We start from the raw sequence: 7,894 nt of genomic DNA on the forward strand, positions 1-7,894 counted from the left end.
GGTGCAGATTCTCCACTCTAGGACTATGGCTTTGGTGCCTAAGAAGGAAGAGTTCAGTCTTTATGTATCAGCTTATTTCCAACATGAGATGGGTGTTCAAATGCCTGCAGCATCCAAACAAGTCCTACTAATGAGGGGACCAAGCCCAGATTGGGTGGGGTGGGGGGTACTTTAGAGAACTGGGGGACTCAAACTAAAGTCAAATTGCTACCTGCATCCTTCCTGGCCTCACCATTTAAGCCTCACTCCAAGAAGTCTTGAGGTGCACCTCTTTTTGGCCTTTTAATTTAGCTATCCAAATGTCCTACCCATTTCTTCAAACCATGATCTTGAGTTCAGAACCCACCATCATTCTTCCTCACTTTTAGTTTTAGAATTTTTTTTTTCATATTGATTTTTGCTGAGTTTTCTGAAAAATTGGTAGTGGATTGCCAGGCATGGTAGCTCATGCCTGTAATCACAGCATTTTGGGAGGCCATTATGGGAGGATCACTTGAGCCCAGGAGTTTGAGACCAGCCTGGACAAAATAGTCAGACCTTGTCTCTTTGGCGAAAAAAAAAAAAGATCAATTTTAGTTTGGAAACATTTGACCCAGTAATCGCAATGAGCAGAAACAATGAAATCTGATCAAAAAACTTACAGAAATATGACTGCCTGGAATAGTCATAAGGTGGTACCTTGTGTGATGAGTCCACAGAAAGGATTTGGGTTGAAGGGACTTTCAAGATGGCAATCTGACAGCACCCAGCTGTGAAATTAGGTAAAGTAATTCAGATTAAAGGTGAAATAATTTATACATGCAAGCTCTAACCTAATTTCAAAATATCTGTGCATATATTTCTCATATATCCAAAGTAGGCTGGCCAGGCGTGGTGGCTCATACCTGGTGCTGGGCTCAAATCCAAAACTCCCAAAGTGCTGGGCTCAATCCCAGCACTTTGGGAGGCCGAAGCAGGTGGATCACCTGAGGTCAGGCATTCAAGACCAGCCTGGCCAACATGGTGGAACCCTGTCTCTACTAAAAATACAAAAATTAGCCAGGTGTGGTGGCACATGCCTGTAATCCCAGCTACTGGGGAGGCTGAGGCAGGAGAATTGCTTGAACCTGGGAGGTGGAGGTTGAAGTGAGCCGAGATCATGCCATTGCACTGCAGCCTGGGCGACAGAGTGAGACTCCATTTCAAACAAAAACAGAGTAAGCACATATAATTTTTAAAATCATTTTTTCTAAAAGAGAGCAAGTGGTAGAGGATTCTTGACAGACATGAGATTCTCTCATTGCATAATCTTTTTCCATGAGTAAATATCATGTTATGCGTTTTTATTTTCTCTAATATGCATGAAATGTGTAAGGGATAAAATCTACATTCTCATTGTGGAAAGATTATTTTTATCTAGCCCCATATCTTACTCATTAATTTTAACCTAGAAATCATTTTGGAGAATAGCCAAACAGTCAGCTGCTCTTTGATTAAAGAGAAATTTGGGACTGGTTGAAGCATGACGTTCTATAATCCTAAAAAAAATAAAAATAAAAAATAGTGAAACAAGATTCCTAGAGTTCTACCTAACTAGTGTTCTTAAAGAGTAAAAGCATTCCTTCTGTGAGTTACGGGGCAATAGTTGACGACTAGAAAAATCTCACAAAGCCAGGTTACACATGACGATAGGTGATGCTCTTATCTGCTACTGATGCAGACCCCAAGGCCGAGTCCAGCTTCCCCAGCTCAGCCCGCTCTCAGGCAGAGCAGTTGGCTCAGCAGCGTCCTTACTGCTGCCAGCCATCAGTTCTTACCTTTTCCCTGCTTTCCAATTCCTTTAACTAGAAAGCGATTTTTTGGCGGGGAGAAAGAGAGCTGCATTTTGTGAATTTTAATGCTACTTAAAATTGTTTTTGTCTTAGCTTCCTCTCTTCTGTGTCTGTTCTAGTAACCTGAAACCTAGGTTAAAGAAGAAGGGCCTGTACCTTCTCCTAAGTCATGGCCACTAAAAGAGCTTATTTGTCTTTTTTTTTTTTAAATAGAGACAAGTTTTTACTATGTTACCCAGGTGGTCTTGAACTCCTGGGCTCAAGTAGTTCTCCCACCTTGGCCTTCTAAAGTGTTAGGATTACAGGCATGAGCCATTGTATCTGATCACCTGTCTTGAGAGAAAGGCTCAACCTATAAAAATCTTAGGGTAAATAAATTGTGCAGTATTGGAGGTACACTTGACATAGTAAGAATATGAAAACATTTCCAATCAGATTTTCTGCTGAATATATTGGCAAAGGAATTTCATATGGGGTTGGAGATGTGGAAGAGATATTGCAGAGAATCTGAGAGGAAACTTAAGAGAATGAAAGGAAGTGTGATAAACAGCACTGAGACCAGTATAAATTTGGGAAGCCAGAAGTATTGCAGTTGTCCAGGCAAAATTTATAACAAGCTATGACAATAGCAGAGTGGACTGAAAGAGAAGATAGACTTCACAGGGTTTGTCTCCAAAGCACTTGGTGATTACCTGAATGTAGAAGACAGGTGAGAATGTAAAAGAAGACTCCCACAAACACAGCTTTCGAACAGTAAACACATTTGCAAAAGAGAAAAAGTTCTCACCACTCCAGGAATCCAAGCAGAAAGTCAACACCCCTCTTATCTGTGTTTACCATAAGAATAGTTTCTTCTCGGCCGGGTGCGGTGGTTTACGCCTGTAATCCCAGCACTTTGGGAGGCCGAGACGGGCGGATCACGAGGTCAGGAGATCGAGACCATCCTGGCTAACACGGTGAAACCCCGTCTCTACTAAAAAGTACAAAAAACTAGCCGGGCGAGGTGGCGGGCGCCTGTAGTCCCAGCTGCTCGGGAGGCTGAGGCAGGAGAATGGCGTAAACCCGGGAGGCGGAGCTTGCAGTGAGCTGAGATCCGGCCACTGCACACTCCAGCCTGGGCGACAGAGCGAAACTCCGTCTCAAAAAAAAAAAAAGAATAGTTTCTTCTCTAGAGGGTAAGCCAAACTGGATCTCCTCTTTTTCCCATCTGCATCCAGGATTATGCCTCTCTATGTGGTAGACTGTGTCTGTGTGTGTATGTGGAACTGTGCCAATTATCAATTATTGTTTGAGCTTCAAATTCTCCTTTTGTTGCCTGGTCTGTGAAAATGGATCTGGGCCCTTTATGTGTTTCCTTTGCCAGCTGGCATAAGGTTTATCAGTAGAGGGCACCAGAACAACACTGCAGGGGGAAGGGCCCTCTTTCTTGGGTTAGGTGGCTCTTTCACCAGGTCCCTGGAGAGTACCTGTTTTATTCTTTTCTTTTCTTTTTTTTTTAAGACAGAGTTTTGCTCTTGTTGCCCAGGCTGGAGTGCAATGGCGCGATCTCGGCTCACTGCAACCTCTGCGAGAGTACCCATTTTTACTCCACTCCAGGGCCAGGGAAGTTTTCTCCCATGCTAAATGCCTGCAGGACACAGCTTTTTCTACCAATTGGCCACCAAAGGAGTACGTTTTCTCCAGCTCTCCACTTAGGCACTGGTGGCTCAGTTGGGAGCCTAAACAGCACAGGCCTGTGCCCCAGCCCAGGCCACTGCTATACCCTCTCTGTAGTCCCACTGGTACATATGCTGGGGGCCCCACAGGACTGGCTGTCTAGCAAGCAGACCACCTGACCTCCTCCTGTGCAGAGGCTCGAGCCTTCCCAGCCCACACTGACCCTCTCCCCAGCTCTAGTGCATGCACACCAGGGCCCCAGTAGCCACCACTGGCTGTCCCAGCCCAAGCTGTGCACAGAAGTGTACTAGGTTCTTGCAGCTCTCCAGCCTCCATTTCCAGCAGTGCCCACAGCAGTGCCTTGGCCACGTCTGCTCATCCACCCGTTAACCTTGGCTCCTGTTGTTTCCTTAGGCCTTCCCCACACAGACACCATGTGATCCAAGCCTTGTATCAACATCAACACCCCAGCTCTCTCTGTATTCCCAATTCCCTCTGTGTACTATTTGCCAGCTTTGGCTTGCTTGTGCCCCAGAGGGTTATTCCTGCTTGCCTAGTGGCTGTGGACCAACTCTGGCCTGCACAACCTTCCCCCTCAAACTTTTCTGCTATCCAATAGGCTGCAACCACAACTCCAAGAAGGACTGAACCCTAGCCTTGGGGAGGGAACCCTCTTTCCAAGTTTATCCTTGGGTAATCCCCCTCAGCTGTAGGATTTTCTTTTCATATTTATATTTATGTTTGCTCTCTCTCTCTTTCTCTCTCTCTCTATATATATATATTTGGGATGGAGGCTTGCTGTGTTGCCCAGGCCAGAGTGCAATGGCGCAATCTCTGCTCACTGCAACCTCCACCTCCCCAGTTCAAGCAATTCTCCCTGCCTCAGCCTCCCAAGTAGCTGGGATTATAGGCACCCACTACCACACCCAGCTAATTTTGTATTTTTAGTAGAGATGGGGTTTCACCATGTTGCCAGGCTGGTCTCAAACTCCTGACCTCAGCCTCCCAAAGTGCTGGGATTACAGGCATGAGCCACCATCCCCAGCAAAATAATTCTTTAATTTAAATTACTGTATGGTTTCTGTCTCCTTGTTGAACACAGATTGATACAGGTGTGAACGTATATGTGTGTGTTTTTAAAATGAGGGCAAAGACATAAATTTTGACTGCATATATTTAGTAAGCCCAGAGATAAGCCAAAGAAATAATACAAGTCAAAACTATTAATTATGAATACTCAGCTGGGGCTGTGATCCTGAATCTAGACACAGAAATCTGATGGTCTACATCAGAGGTTGGCGAACTACAGCCTAAACACCAATCCTTGCTGATCACATGTTTCTGTGTGGCCTTGAGCTAAGAATGGTCTTTACATTTTAAATGGTTGCAAAGAATTTAAAGGATAATATTTTGTGACATCTATTTGTATCCATAAATAAAATTTTGTTGTAACCCAACCACAGTCATTTGCTAGGTATTGTCTATAGCTGCTTCCATGCTACATGGTAAAGCTGAGTAATTGCAACAGAGACCAAATGGCTCGCCAACCCTAAAATGCTCTCTGGCCCTTAACAAAAAATGTATTGGAAACTAACCAGTCTTATACATATTTTTAAAAAGTTGGCCCGCCCCGATCTAGACTGAAACTTGGGACCATTTTATCAAGTAAAGACCAAATGAATTGCCTGTTTAATCCCCGGCTCTGAATTCATGACCTCTTTTCTCTTATTTGTAGACTGGCAAACTAATTGAGTTGCAAGGCATCTAGAATAGCCAAAACAACCTTGAAAAAGAAAAGGGAGGAGGATTCACACTTTCTGACTTCAAAACTTACTATAAAGCAAATGGCAATCAGGATAGTATAGTGCTGGCATAAGGATAGCCATATAGATCAAAGGAATAGAATTGGAAGTCCAGAAATAAAACCATGTGTCAGTGGTCAATGATTTTCCCCTAGGGTGCCAGGATTATTCAGTGGGGGAAAGAAGAGTCTTTCTAACAAATGATGCAGCGACAACTGTCTATCTACTTACAAAAGAATACAGTTTGACCCCACCTTATACCATATATAAAATATGAACTAAAAATGTATCAAAAATCTAAATGTAAGAGCTAAAACTATAAAACTATTAGAAGAAAACAAAGGGGTAAATCTTCATGATCTTAGATTTGCCAAAAGAGATTTTTCATATTGCACCAAAAACATGAGCAACAACAACAATGAAAAGATAAATTAGACTTCATCCAAATTTAAAACTTTTGTACAGGATATTATCAAGAAAGTGAAAAGGCCAGGCATGGTAGCTCATGCCTGTAATCCCAGCAGTTTGGGAGGCTGAAGTGGGTGGATCGCTTGAACCCAGGAGTTCAAGACCAGCTTGGGCAACATGGCGAAACCCTGTCTCTATAAAAAAATACAAAAATTAGCCAGTGTGCTGGCATGTACCTGTAGTCCCAGCTACTTGGAAGGCTGAGGTGGGAGAATTGCTTGAGCACTGGAGGTCAGGCTGCAGTGAGTTGTGATCACACCACTGCACTCCAGCCTGGGTGATGGGGTGAGACTCTGTCTCAAAAAAAAACCAAAAAAACAAAAAAACAAAAACCCAGACAACTCACAGAATGGGAGTAAACCTGTATAAATCATATATCTGACAAGGAACTTGTATCTGTAATGTAGAAAGAATTCTTACAACTCAATAATAAAAGGCAAATGGTCCAAATTAAAAAACGAGCAAAGGATCTGAATGGGCATTTCTCCAAGGATGATATATAAATGGCCAACAAGCACATGAAAAGATGTTCAACATCATTAGTCATGAGGGAAATGCAAATCAAAACCACGATGAAATTGATAGCACTTCACATTCATTAAGATGGCTTGAATCAAAAAGTCAGATAATAACAAATATGGGTGAAGATTTGGAGAAATCAGAACCCTCATACGCCACTTGTGGGAATGTACAATGGTGAAGCCACTTTGGAAAACAGTCTGGCAGTTCCTCAAATGATTAATAAGAATTATCATATGACTCAGAAATTCCACTCCTAGCTAGATACCAAAGAGGAATTAAAACATGTCCACATGAAAACTTGTACATGAATGTTTACAGCAGCATTATTTATAAAAGCCAAAGGTGGAAACAATCCAAATGTTCATCATTTGATGAACTGAAAAACAAAATATGATAGTCCCCTCCTTATCTGAGGAGGTTATATTCCAAGATCCCCAGTGGATTCATGGAATGGCAGATACTATCAAACCCTATATATACAATTTTCTCCTATACATACATAACTATGATAAACTTTATAAATTAGGTACAGTAAGAGATTGACAACAATATTAATAGAACCATTATAAAAATATACTGTATTAAAAGTTACATGAATGTGGTCTCAAAATATCTTGTACTCTACTCACCCATTTTTATACTGCAGTTGATTATAGGTAACTGCAACCACAGAAAGTGAAAGATGGATATGGGGGGACTACTGTACATCCATACAATGGAATATTATTTGGCCATAAAAAGGAATGGAGTATTGATACGTGTCATGACATGGATGAACCTTAAAAAGACTGTGCTTAGTGAAAGAAGGTAGTCACAAAAGACCACATATTATTATATGATTCCCTTTATATACATTTTCTAGAATGTCCTTCATAACATTCATCCTTCTGATAGACCTGAGTGTAGGTTCAGGCCTCTGCTCACATACCACTCCTCAAAGAAGTTTTCCCTGACCACCTAGCCAAAATCGTATCCCATCCCTCTCAGTCCTCTCCCTTTATTTATTTTTTTCATATCACTCTAATGTTACATTGCATACTTATTTATTTGATTTACTATGTCTTTCTCACTAGAATGTAAAGCTCCATGAGGGAAAGGACTTTATCCCAATAACAGTGCATGGCCTTAGTAGATGCTAAATAAAAATTATTTTAAATGCATGCATGAATGATGTGTTAGGCAGCTGGGTGAGGTGGGGGCAAATGAACAGCTGAGGAGCCAGAGAGACCTATATTCCCACTCTGACTCTGCCACCTTGGGCAATATAATTCATTTCTATGAGGCTTCACCTCTTCATCTACAGGTGCCAGAAACCAGATAACAGAACATACCTTTTTGAGATGGTGTGAAAATGACAAAGCACCAAGGTGGAAGCTTTCCTTGCTGGGTTTGAGGAACAGCAAGGAAATTAGTGTGACTGGAGAATGATGAATGAGGGGAATGTTGAAGGAGATGAGTGAGGTTGGAGAGGAGTGCAAAGTTAGATTTTATTCCATGTGTGCTGGGAAGTTTTTGGTAAGTGGAGACCAGGGCATGACATCATCTGATATCCCAGTATGTTTAGAAGGATCCATCTGGCTGCTGTGAGAACAAGAAAGGAAGCAAAGAGACAAGTTATGGGCTTGTTCAATGATC

Source organism: Macaca fascicularis, chromosome 10, assembly GCF_037993035.2.
Source record: "Macaca fascicularis isolate 582-1 chromosome 10, T2T-MFA8v1.1".
Classification (NCBI taxonomy): domain Eukaryota; kingdom Metazoa; phylum Chordata; class Mammalia; order Primates; family Cercopithecidae; genus Macaca; species Macaca fascicularis.